At 47.3% G+C, this 13,592-nt stretch overlaps 1 pseudogene; it reads left to right on the top strand.

Moving 5' to 3' along the window:
• Positions 1–6,752: 6,752 nt before the first annotated feature.
• On the top strand, positions 6,753–13,257 carry LOC140616773 (cationic amino acid transporter 3 pseudogene; annotated as a pseudogene).
• Positions 13,258–13,592: the final 335 nt, after the last annotated feature.

The following is a 13,592-nucleotide window of genomic DNA, read 5'->3' as shown; positions in this document are numbered from 1 at the left end:
ATGCACACACCCCTCTAGATAAGGCATAAACAGACGGAGAAAATGGGAAGTTTCCATTTTTCATTTGTTTTTGTTAACTAATTCCTTCTACCCTTGGATACGAGACTCTGCCCCAGTGTTCATGGTGGCTTTGCTCTGTTTACTTTTTTGTGTATATTCTGAACTGTTTCCACTTTGGAAGTGTTGGGGTACTGCATACGCTGCACTTGCTATTATTTCAAGCTCCTGGCCTGAACTCAAAGCCTCTACTCCTATATTCCTGACTGCCCCCTTCCAGATTTGCAGGATTGCTTGAATTAGGGCTTTGGAACTCTTGGAAAGCTCAGCCATCCAGAAAACTTTATATTTGTTTGTTCGTGAGCCACTGGTTTGATTGGCTCTGGAGTTTTCACTCTTTGGAAATTTCAAGGTGGATGAGATAATTTGTATAATTTGGGATCAGGGAAGGAAAGAGCAGTGCTTGGATAGAAAGAGATTGATATAATCTCTGGAGATGTTGCGTTTAGAGTCCACTTCTCTGAAACCTTGAGAACCTGAAAATAATTATTTAACAGCCTCATTAGCCTTCTTCTCAAGTCTTTATGAATCTTCTAGCAAAGCAACTTGTATCCAAACTATATTTGAAGCTATTTAGGAGGAGCCACAAGGCCAGCTTCCTGACTGGCAGGAGTGTTAACACCCAGTCACGGGAACCAGTGGAACTTACTTCCTTGGAAAAATGTTTTGAAAAGGAAAGGTCCAGAGTGAGCGCAGGACCCTTCTTAGAGACGGAGGAGTGAACACAGTGACCTCCAGGATGGAGGAGAGTGGGTGGGGCTGGCTGGGAAAGCAAGACAGCCTGCAATTTAGTGGGTGGATTGTTGGATTTGACAGGAGTTCTTGGCGACTTGGGATGGAACTTTTGTTTTGGATTTTGGAATGAGCTCAGAGACTGAGAGAAACACAGGGAGGAGGAGGGAGGGGAGGGGGGAGCCGGGGGCATTATGGAATTCATACAAGCTGGCTTCATATTCCCTGGCCTCTCTCTGCATTTCTTTAAGTACCTCCCCTGTGCCAAGCACCTCCTTTGGGAGAGACTGTTTCCTAATTAAACTGAGATTCACAGACCGAGGGCCCTCATTAGGAAATGTCCTCAGGAAATGCTCTTGAAATAGATGATTGTGCATGTTCTAGTCTCCTGTTTCCACCTCTCTTTGGCCATTTCTCTCTTTCCAAAAAAATGAAAAAATAAAAAAAATCCTATTTCTAGGAATCTCAAGATATAGGAATCAATCAATACGTCTGTATATTCATATCCTCTGTCCTAAATGCCTCTTTTGGTTGCTTGGTATAATTGAGCAGATCCTTGTCCTGGGTAGTGAGGGTTGGGGATGGGAGTGTGGGATTCAGAAGGGGGAGGTGTATGGATCCTGGCACTGCCCTCTGGAAGCTTTTAGATTGTAAAGGAATTTAAGTGACACACCCAGGACACCACCAGACAGAAAGGGGGAATGAGTTTCAGCTGAGCATCAAGATGGGCTGTAAGTGCTGGTGGGAATGGGAGGAAGGCTGGAGATGGGGCATCAGTCACGGTGGCTTAGGAAAGGCTTCCTAGACTTTGGGGGGAAGATTGTAGAATAGGGTTGAGAAGAGCTAGAGGGTCAAGACTGGACTGAAAGCAGTGAGAAGCGTGTCCCTGGCAGGGCGGGTAACTTACCCAGGCCAAAGGATTCTCTCAGGAAGGGTAAGTCAGGATGTGAGGAGCTGAGTTAGCAAGGAGGTGATGGACCCAAGGGAAGGGGAAGAATTGGGCTAGGGCTCTGACAGCTGGGTCAGAGAGTCTGGACTGAATAGAAACCATTGGAATAATCGCAGATTGTTGCACGGAGAAAGGGCATTTCTGAACATGGCATTGGGGGTGATGTTTCTCCGTATTGTTAAAATCTGGATTGCAGGTAGACGTTCTCAGGATTTCCAATCATGGGTTTGCTTTTTCCTCTAGAAGTGTGGTTCTTCACTTGTTTGTTCTGCTTGCTTCTGTTGGAGTCATAAAATATGGTTGTTTAATTCCCATGTGTTTTGGGTTGCTTCCCTGGTATCCTCCCACTTTGTCCGTAGACCCATCTTCAGTCATCTTCAGTAAAAGTGGGAAGAGCCCAAGGACCACCCTGTGTAAGAGAGTTGAGGGAAACAGAAGTCATTCAAAGCATCTCCCGCCCTGCCATTCAGTTGGCCCTCCCCTGAGATTCTTGCTCAGAAGAGTGTATAACATTTTTTTTTTTTGAGGTGAGCAACCTCAGAGGGGTCTTTGATTCAGCAAAGGCGAAGAACCACTGTTGTACTCTTTGTTGGGACTTAGGTGGCTGAGGATGGTTCCCCAGAGAGAGGAAAGTGGCACGAGCATCCTTACTGTGAACTACAGGGGCCTCCAAAGACAGTTGAAGGAGCTGAAGGAGAAAGAAGAATTGAGAAAAAGACATGGGTTCAGAGGGAACTAGAAGGAGGGGTGCCCTATCTTCCCTGTTCTCACCCTCTTTCTTTGCATACCCTGCGTCCTGATGACTACAGGATTCCGGGTCCCCTTGCAGTTTAAATCTACTGAGTGTCTGCCATTGATCAGGCTCTGTACCAGCTACTCTCACAGCATCATCTCTTGCAATTCCTTTGTTAAACCTACAGTGCACAGAGCGGGGTCGGTCCCCTCCCTCAGTCATGGCCCATTGACACCATCACTGCCTGTCGGGCCCCTTTCCAATGCATTTTCTTTCTTTCTTTCACCCTTATCTCTATTCTGATTTCCCCTCCTCACTGGAGGCTTAGTGTATTTATCAATGTCTCCTCTAATCCATGTTTTCTAGGTGTGTGTATGTATGTATGTATGCATTTATTTATTTATTTATATTTTTAAAAGGGTTTTATTTACTTATTTTATTATTTTTTAAAAAAATATTTTATTTATTTATTCATGAGAGACAATGAGAGAGAGACAGAGACACAGGCAGAGGGAGAAGCAGGCTCCACGCAAGGAGCCCGATGTGGGACCTGATCCCGGATCCCGGGATCACGCCCTGAACCGAAGGCAGATGCTCAACCGCTGAGCTACCCAGATGTCCCTATTTACTTATTTTAGAGCAAGAAAGAGAGTGGGGTTAGGGAGGAAGAGGGAGAAGGAGAGAGCGAATCTCAAGTAGATGCTGCGCTGGGTGCGGACCCCGATACAGGGCTCGATCCCAGGACCCTGAGATCATGACCTGAGCCGAAACCAAGAGTTGGACGCTTCATTGTGCCACCCAGGCGCCCCTCTCTGTGTATTTAGACACACTCATCCATTTGACAAGTATACGGTGCCCACTGTGTCAGGCACAGTCGTGGGTGCGGGGAATAGAGCCAGGGGCAAAATAATGGAAAAGTCCTGCTTTCATGGTGCTTACGTTTTTTTGGAGGGAGACAAATCATGAGCAGATGAATAAATAACACATACAGTACCTTAAATAGTGATAACTGCTGTGGATAAAAAAGAGCAGGGCAGGGAGTTAAGGTCTGTTGTGGGAGGTCAGGGGCAGATTGCATATGGGGTGATTAAAACAGGTCTGCTACAAAGGTGCTATTTCACCAAATGCAGCGAAGGGAGCAACCTGGGGATGTCTGAGGCGGGAGCGCTCTGTATATAGGGGATGGAAAGTGCAAAGGCCCTCAGGTGGGGTCTTGCTGGGTATGTTAGGAGGCCGGCGTGGTTAGAAGGCCGGTGGCTAGAGAACAATGAATGGGAAGAGAGAGAAACAGGAGGCTGAGAGGCAGCGTGGTCAGTGCAAATATTGTAGGACGTTGTAGGGCATCATAAAGGCAGACTTTGGCTTCTACTCTGAATAAAAAGTGACACCAGTGGAAGGCTTTAGGCAGAGGAATGACGTGAGATTTTTAGCAGATAAACGTGTATCCTTGACAAGCAAACAGCACTTGGGGGCTGTTTTCAAAAATGCGCATACATGGCATCGTGCCATGCACCTCACTCTGCTTTTGCTTTTCCTACGGAACCTTGTTTCTGAGATCTACCCGTGTTGCTATCTGTAAATCTACTTTATTATTTCCGACTGCTGTGAGTTACTCCATTGTGCACATACAGCACATTTTACTTATAAATTCCTCTAGTAACAGATGCTGGCCGAGCTTCCAGCCTCCCGCGACCACTAGCAGTGTGGTGACAGACATGTTCCTGTGGGTCCCCTTACGGGCCCAGGAGAGGATTTCTTCCGTGTATGTACCTAGGAGAGGGATGGTGGGGCTGGAGGACAGGAGCGTACTGGGTTTTGCTAAGATTGTGCTTTGGGATGGTGGCATCAGTGACGCTCCCATCAGCAGGTGTGGCGGTTTGTATCTGCTCACCGAATTCTCATACTGATCCAGTGAGGGAGCTGGATAAAGTGAGGTTCCTTAAGGACAAGGAAACTGAGGTTTAGCGAGATGAAGCAATTTACTCGAGTTTATATAGTCAAGTGGAAGAGCCACGACTCAAATCCACGAATTTTGACATAATGTTCTTTGCTCTTACCAGTTGGGTAACCCACCCACCGCTACCTCTTCTAGAAATAAGATGGAGTATCTGTAGAGAAAGATATTATTGTACTTGAGCCTTGCATTTTTCTTTTGTTTTTTGATCTCTGTTTTGTTTTCTTTTCTTTTAATTTTCTGTAGGCTCCCTTCCCAAAGTGGGGCTTGAACTCACAACCCCAGATCCAGAGTCAGATGCTCTACCCACCGAACAAGCCAGGTGCCCCAAGCCTTGCATTTTTCCATGCCTGGTCTAACTCAGTCAGCCTAGGACTCCAAAGTGTTTAGCACCAGCATGTATGAGGATGTCTAATTAGAGTCATTAGGATTTCAAGGCAAATTATATGGAATAAAACAATTTTCATTTTCTCATGAGGGCTTAGCTAACAAGCTTGAATTTTAGTGCATGGTTTTGAGGCTGGACATTTATAAAGATTAACTGATTTTCAAAGCTTGGGGACTTTGGATTAGATTTTAATATTAAATATTAGGTAGATTATATTACTTAGCTATGGTTTGCTAGGCACTGAGCTAAGTACTTTCCAAGCATCATTTCACTTACTCTTGACGACAATCCTATGGGTTGTGATTTGAACCTGAACACTCTACCTGCAGTGCCTTTACTCCCCACTACTAAGCTGGGCTGCCTTCATGTGAAGGAAGCTTTTAGAACCTCTTACTTTTGAAATTTAGAACTATTTCTTGTCAGTTGGGGTGGTTTAGAGCAGTCATGGGAGGTGAGGCCTAGGTGGATAAGAATCTCTGGAGGGAGAGGACCTGGAGTTTGAAAGTGCTCCCCACAGGTCTTCCATTAGGCCTCCCTCTGTTCCCTGACGTGAGCACCTCTGCCTTAGGACATCCTTCCTAGATTATAGGTTCTGGACATGGTGCCTTCAAAAAAGTATGGATTCTCTAACTGGGTGGGTGGTGGGTTGCCTGTAACCCAAGGCAGGCTGATATTTTTTAAAACAAGTGTCCTCAAAGGCAAACAATTCTTTATCATGTATGTGCGGCTTACACCTGCCATGAATGATCTGTGGTCAAGGTTTTATCACAGTTGGTTTTCCCTTCACACTTTTCATTTTGATTGCCTTCTATAAGGAAGGTAATACCATTTATATATTTACCTGAGTCAGGTTTATAAAGGTTGCTTGGTTACAAGGTATGTATCTCAAAGTCAAGTAGATAGGAATTCTGGGTTATGTGCTCTTTCAGGTTTCTCTTCCCGCTTGTACATTTGTTCAACAAATATTTATTGAGCACCTCACAAGAGGAGGAGGCAGGCAGCTGAATTGGAATTTTTCAGGCTTTATTTATTTATTAGAGAGAGAGAGAGAGAGAGAGAGAGAGAGCGTGAGTGTGAGCAAGTGGGGGGAAGGAGAGAGGGAGAAGGAGAAGGAGAGAATCTCAGGCAGATTCCCCACTCAGACCATGACCTGAGCCAAAATCCAAAATCAAGAGTCAGACACTTAACCAACTGAGCCCCCCCCCCCCCCCCCCCCCCCCCCGCCCCGGGCGCCCCTGGAATTTTGATACAATAAGATAAATGACAACCGGGGGAAGCCCGGGTGCTATGAGAGCACACAGAAAGGGGAGCGTAAGGATCAGGGGAGGCTTCCTGCGCAAGCAACTTCTGAGCTGGGAATTAAAAGTTAAGGAGGGCTTAGCCAAGAGAAGGGGCTGAGAGGGCGTGAGAGGCAAGGGAACAGAGAGAGTGTTGAATTTTGTAGCTGGAGCAGAAACTGGGTAGGTTATGAAGGAAGGAGGGATTATAAAGAAGGGCAGTGGGGAACCACGGAAGGGTTTGAAACCTGGGGGCTGGCGGGGAGGGGGGACACACCTCAATCACATTTATAATGTAGAAAGGTTCCATGAGCTAAGAATCGACTCTCCTTATCTATCCCATGTGCTTGTTAATAAATCAGAACCCTGGACTTGTGGGTGGCAAATAAGGAGTCTTGATGGATTTGTAGACGGAAGGTCTGAAGCAATAACCCAAGGGTTCCTTTTGATAATATGCAGAGGAGACTTTTCAATTTTGACTTGATCTTTCTGTCTTTAAAAATCCCTGACAACATTCCCTATAATTCTCTCAAAACCAAAGCCTGAGTAGGGAGGAGGGTGGGGGCTGCATGACTTTGTTCTCTCTGTTCTCCGCGGCTCGTTTCCGGGGCATTGCTGTGAATTGCTCATCCAAAGCCTTGCTCCCCATGAAGAGGGGACCATTTGAATAGCAGCAGGGGAGTAGGGGAAGGAGGAACCACACGCAGGGTTCGTTCATTAAGAAAATATATTTGGCATATTCAGACAATGGTTTGAGCGAGTTAAAAATAACTCCTCGTGAAAAATTAATAGGGAGTTATAAGTGAGTGTTTTAATACAAGCTCACAGAGCAGGGCAGATTCTCCAGGTGGCTGGCGGCTGACATCACAGATGGTGCAGGGTGTTTATAGAGCATGGTGTGGCCAGAGAGGAGAGTCGTCTGCACAAGTGAGCTCACCTTTTCTCCCAGAACCCAGAGAGGGAGGAGACGGAAGGAATTGTTGTGGTTGCCAGTTCCTGAGCTAGGTGACTTATTTCTTTTCTCCCTGTCCATCACACTCTCCTAACTGTGGACGTAAAAATTGTAGTGAACTTTGCCTGGTTGCTTTGGGTGAAGTTGATTGAATGTCAGAATTCATAAAATGGCCTTTCTGGCTCTTCTCTCTTCTTGGTGATGAACCCTGGGTTGGCTGCCGCCCCCATTTCTCCTGTGCTTCCTGACCTTACAGCCTGCTCCTCTAATTCTTGCAGGTGGCTACGAAGGCCCTGTCCCTTTCTCCCCCTTCCTCTCTTCTCACAGCGCCCCTATGGGCCTCGGTGGGTACAGCCAAGGGTTGGACTGTACTTCCTTTGCCATCAGCACACCTGAATGGCTGATACAGAACGAGGAGAAAGGAGGCCAGAGTGCCATCTGACCTTGGCTAGCTAGTGTGGGGGCTAAGGGTTTTAAGATGGGGCGGGGGGGGGGCGACCAATATTTGTATTTTAAACTCAGATGATATTTAAAAAATGGGTCTGTAATTGCAACGAGGCCCTCTAGGCCGTGAATTAATGTGTCATAACTCACGCCCAAGCACTGCGCAAACATCCCGCGTGTGAATTATTGCACAATAAATTCATGCCCTGTTGTGTCTTACAGCTTAATTAGTACATGAAGCTACATGAGTTAGACGAACCCAAATGGGATTATGTCATGTGGTGCGTAAAAAAGCAAAATGTTGGGAGGTATCTGGCACTTTTTCCGGGGGGAGAGCAGAGCTGATTTTTCTGCCATGTCCTTCGGTGTCCGTTTCTGTGATATTTGGGCTGCAACAGGTGACATAAGACTTCTGAGCGTTGGCTGGTTGGTTGACTATGGGTTCAGTGAATATTTACTGTTTGCTGTGTCTTAGGCGTCACGGAGGCCTAACTCACATAAGGTGAAATACGAAGCAGCAGCTCTGAAGCCCGGGCACCCGACCCCGCGGCCCGACCCCGCGGGGCTTAGCTCAGCCTCAGCGAACCCCACGCGACTCGGCGCTCCTGGGCTGGCTGCGGTGCTCTGGTCTTAGAACCGTCTTCTACTCGGGCCAGAATGCTGTGCCAGGCACTTTGCAGATTTGGTGAAAAGCTGGTACGTAAGCACACACTGGAGCAATACGTGGCTAAGATTTCCGCTGCCGGCAGCCTGCGCACCGTGGACATAGTGGCCCTGGGCGTGGGCAACACGGTGGGGGCCGGCGTGTATGTCCTGGCGGGCGAGGTGACCAGCGACAGGGCAGGCCCGGCCGTTGCGATCTGCTTTCTGGCGGCCGCCCTGCCCTCTGTGGTGGCCGCCGTGTGCCACGCGGAGCTGGGCGCCCGGGCTCCCCGGTCGGCCTCTGCGTATCTGCACAACTACGTGACCGGGGGCGAGCTCGGGGCTTTCCTCACCGGCTGGAGCCTCATCCTCTCCGGAGTCACTGGGGCGGCCAGCATGGCCCGGGCCTGGAGCTCAGCTTTCGACAACCTGATGGGCAACCGGCTCTCCGGGGCCTTGCATGAGCACGTGTCCCTGTCTGCTCCCCACGTCCTAGCAGGACACCCCGACTTCTTCGCTGCGGGCCTCGTGCTGCTGCTCACCGCGCTGCTGGCTCTGAGGGCTAGTGAGTTCGTCCTGGCCACTTCGGCGTTCACAGTGGTGAACGTCTTGGTTCTCAGTTTTGTCATCATCTCTGGCTTCATTAAGGGGGACCTGCACAACTGGAAGCTCACCGAGGAGGACTACACGTTGACCGTGTCTAGACTCAATGACACCTCTGGCCTGGGGCCTCTGGGCTCTGGAGGGTTTGTGCCTTTCGGCTTCGAGGGGGTTCTCCGCGGAACAGCCTCCTGCCTGTACGCATTCGCAGGCTTTGACAGCATTCTTGCTGCCGCCGAAGAAGCCCAGGACCCCCAGCGTTCTGCCCCCGTGGGCATCGTGATCTCCGTGTTCATCTGCTTTCTGGTGTACTTTGGTGTCTCTTCGGCACTTACACTCCTGGTGCCCTACTATCAGCTCCAACCCGGGAGCCCCTTGCCCGAGGCGTTTCTGCACATTGGCTGGGCCTCTGCGCGCTACGTGGTGGCCAGTGGAGCCCTCTGTGCCCTTTCTACTGGCATCTTGGACTCTATGTTCCTCAGTCGCTGGATGCTCTACGTGATGGCCAGCGATGGCCTCCTGTTCCGTGTCCTTGCCAGGTTGTACGCCAGGACGGGCATCCCTGTCGTGGCCACGGTGGCCTTGGGCATTATCACAGCTTTCGTGACACTCCTCTTCGGACTCACTGACCTTGTGGACCTCATGTCCATTGGGACCCTGCTTACTTACTCCCTGGTGGCTCTCTGTGTTCTCATCGCCAGGTATCAGCCCGAAATGAAGGATGAAGATGATGAAGCAGGGGCGCAGCAGGAGGACGTACCCGCAGCAGAGAAGCTGACCCTGCGGGGACTCTTTTGTCCAGGCAGCCCCACGCCCACTGCGCTCTCCGGCCTGGTTGTCTATGTCTGCTCGTCGCTGCTTGCTCTGCTGCTGACTCTTCTTGGCCTGGTGCTGGCTCAGTGGCCAATTCTACTGCTTTCTGGAGACCCAGGGTGGATCACAGCGGTTGTGCTGCTCCTGGTGCTCATTACCGGGATCACTGGGGTCATCTGGAGACAGCCACAAAGCTCCACCCCCCTTTACTTTAGGGTACCTGCTCTGCCTCTCCTCCCACTGATGAGCATCTTTATGAATGTTTACCTTATGATGCAGATGGCCGCTGGCACCTGGGCCCGATTTGGTGTCTGGATGCTGATTGGGTTTGCTATCTACTTTGGCTATGGGATCCAGCATGCGTTGAGGATTAAACCCACTCTAGTCAGGCCCCAAACTGAGGACCTTGAACTCAGCAGCACCAGTACATATTCGATTTGACATCTTCACACCTGAATGCTGTCTGGTCTCCCTGCCCTATAACGGAGAGTACTCTGGAGCACACAGAAAGCCAGCCCTCCCGTGGCATGTTGGGGGGAAACACTAATAGAGCTCTGTGTTTATTGTGGAGTGAAGGATGTGTCTTTGCTCTTTCTCATCTTTTTCTTTTTTTTTTTTAATTTAACTTGTCTACTTTTCACTTGTGTCTACTTGCTGAATTTAAAAAATTGTTATTAAAAGAAACCAGAAAAAGTGTTTTCATTTCCTTTGGGTAAATAGCTTGTGGTGGAATTACTGGATCATATGGTAATTCTATGTTTAATTTTTTGAGGAACCTCCGTACTGGCTTCATAGTGACTGTACCAACAGCCACCAACATTGCATGATGGTTCCTTTTCCTCCACATCCTCACCAATACTTGTTATTTTTGTCTTTTTGATTTTAGCTATACTGACATGTATAAAGCCATAACTTATTGTAGTTTTAAATTGTATTTTCCTGATGATGAATCATGCTGAACATCTTTTCATGTGTCTGTTTGCTATCTGTATGTCTTCTTTGAAAAAATGTCTATTCAGGTCTGTTCATTTTTAAATTGGATTTTTTGGTGTTGAGTTGTGTAAGTTCTTTATGTATTTTTAAAAAATTATTTACTTATTTATGATAGACATAGAGAGAGAGAGAGAGGCAGAGATACAGGAGGAGGGAGAAGCAGGCTCCATGCAGGGAGCCCGACGTGGGCCTCGATCCCAGGACTTCAGGATCACGCCCTGGGTCAAAGGCAGGCTCTAAACCGCTGAGCCACCCAGGCTTTATGTATTTTGTATATTAACGTCTTACTGGATATATCGTTTGCAAATATCCTCTCCCATTCAGTAGGTTGCCTTTTTGTTCTGTTGATGGTTTCCTTTACTGTGCAAAAGCTTTTCACTTTCACTAATTTGAAAAGATGTATGCACCCCTATGTTTTTGCAGCATTATTAACAATAACCAGGATAGGGAAGCAACCCAAGTGTCTATCGATAGATGAATAGATGTGGTATATATACACAATGAAATACTACTCAGCCATAAAAAAGAATGAAACCTTGCCACTTGTAACAACATGGATGGACTTAGAGGGTATTATGCTAAGTGGCATAAGTCAGAGAAAGACAAATACCATTTGATTTCACTCATATGTAGAATTTAAGAAACAGGACAAATGAATAAACAAAAAAAGACAAGCAAACAAACAAAAATCCCTAGACTCTTAAATACAAGGAACAAACTGGTCGTTACTAAAGGTGAGGTGGTGGGGGAAGGACATAAAGGGAATTAAGAGTGCACTTAGCAGGCTCCCTGGGTGGCGTAGCGGTTTGGCACCTGCCTTTGGCCCAGGGTGTAATCCTGGAGACCCGAGATCAAATCCCACATCGGGCTCCCGGTGCATGGAGCCTACTTCTCCCTCTGCCTGTGTCTCTGCCTCTCTCTCTCTGTATCTGTCATAAATAAATAAAATATTTTTAAAAAGTGCATTTATCTTGAGCACTGAGAAATGTACAGAATTTTTGAATCGTTATATTGTACAGCTGAAACAAATATGATACCATTGTATGTTAATTATATTTCACTAAAAAAATAAACTAGAAACAGACAAAAAAAAAAGCTGACCATAGTCCCTGCCCGTAAGAAACTCATATTTTGTTTTTATTATTTTTTGAAGGAGTTTATTTTTTTTTTTAAGATTTTATTTTTAAGTAATCTCTACACCCAGTGTGGGGCTCGAACTCACGAGATCAAGAGTCCCATGCTCTACTGACTGAGCCAGCCAGGCCACCCTGGGAGCTTATATTCCAATACAAGGGATAAAGTATAGCTGCAACACAAAGTAGAAAGTGTTGTCATAAGAAATATCCAGATAAAGTGTCTTGGAAATTCAGAGTCGAGGAGGATCATCTGTGGCTGGCACAGTGGTGAGGGTTGTTGATTGGTGAAATCAAAGAAGACTGTAGAGGAATGGTGTCTGAGTTGGGTCTCTTCAAGGACAGATAGAATTTTGCCACAAGTGGGCGGCAGGGAGAGATTGTAGGCAGAGAGAACAACACTAGGAGAAGTACAGGAGAAAGAGGCAGTGTTTGGAGCACACCGAGGCTGGGCTGTGTGAGACAACAGAACATGCACAGGTGGATGGAGCCGGAGCTGCCCTCTGAGCACAAAGCACTTTGCCTTGAACTCAAGCACCTGTGCTGAAAATCCCTGGGTTTGGTTCTTCTACTTGGCAGTGATACCTGTATTCCTGGACTTTTTTTTTTTTTTTTCTGGACTTTCTTTTTATTTTTATTTTTATTTATGATAGTCACACACACACAGAGAGAGAGAGAGGCAGAGACACAGGCAGAGGGAGAAGCAGGCTCCATGCACTGGGAGCCCGACGTGGGATTCGATCCCGGGTCTCCAGGATCGCGCCCTGGGCCAAAGGCAGGCGCCAAACCGCTGCGCCACCCAGGGATCCCTTTATTTTTCTTTTTTAAGATTTTATTTATTTATTCATGAGAGACACAGAGAGAGGCAGAGACACAGGCAGAGGGAGAAGCAGGCTCCCTGTGGGGAACCCAACACAGGACTCAATCCCAGTACCCTAGGGTCACACCCTGAGCCAAAGGCAGATGCTCAACCACTGAGCCAGATGCCCCCATATTCCTGGATTTTAGTTTCTCCACTATTGCCTGCTTTAGTCACTGGCTCAGATAATGCACAGCTGAGAGCCAGGTGTCCTGGGTTTTAGTCTTGTTTCCACCACTAACTACCAATGTGACCTTGAGCAAACCATGCAGCTCCTTCATTGCTCTATTTTTCTGTAATGTGAGAGGTCAGAACTGATCATTTCTCAAGTTCCATTTAGTTAAAAATTTTGAGAATTTCCTTTTTTTTTTTTTTTGTCCTGTTATTCTCTCAGCTAGGCTCTATACCGCACGTGGTCTGTAGCTGCCTCCTGCCCACTTTTCACAACAACCCATTGTTGGAGCTGTAGAGATACAATAAATAACATTGCATTTCCCCCTTTCTATGTTTGGAAGCAACTGATGCTCAAGACATACAGACAGATGATTAAACCGTCCACTTTAGATCTGCAGCCTAATTGGCTTGCAAATACCGAGTCACTAAATTAGAAAGACTTATTCCTCATCACAAGTAGTGCGGAACAGCCCCTGCCTTCTACCACAGGAGAGAGCCTGCTTTTATTAGATTTTCTCATGTATGAGCAGGTTGGTTCTGGGTAAAAAAAAAAAAAAAAAAAAAAAAAAAATAGGAAACCAACAAAAAACTGGAAGAGGCTGAGCTGGGCATGCTCAGTGCTGTCTCTTCAACTCACTAACCAAAGTCACAATGAGAGAGGGGTATAGAGAGAAGCCAGGAATAGTACTCTGCTCAGTGGTGTTCAGACTTCAGTGGATGTTACCTCATCTGGAGGTCTTGGGAAAACAGCTTGCTGGTCCTGGCTCCGGCATTTGGAAATCAGTTGGTCTGGGTGGAGCCCAGGAGCTTCTAACAAGTTCCCAGGTGATGCTGATGCTGCTGGTCCAGGGACCCAACTTTGAAAACCAAAGCTGCAGCTGAAGCCCTTCCA

Source organism: Canis lupus, chromosome 25 (genome assembly GCF_048164855.1).
Source record: "Canis lupus baileyi chromosome 25, mCanLup2.hap1, whole genome shotgun sequence".
NCBI classification, from domain to species: Eukaryota; Metazoa; Chordata; class Mammalia; order Carnivora; family Canidae; genus Canis; species Canis lupus.
The sequence above is the reverse complement of the archived record's forward strand: the minus strand, read 5'-3'. Positions and strand labels throughout refer to the sequence as shown.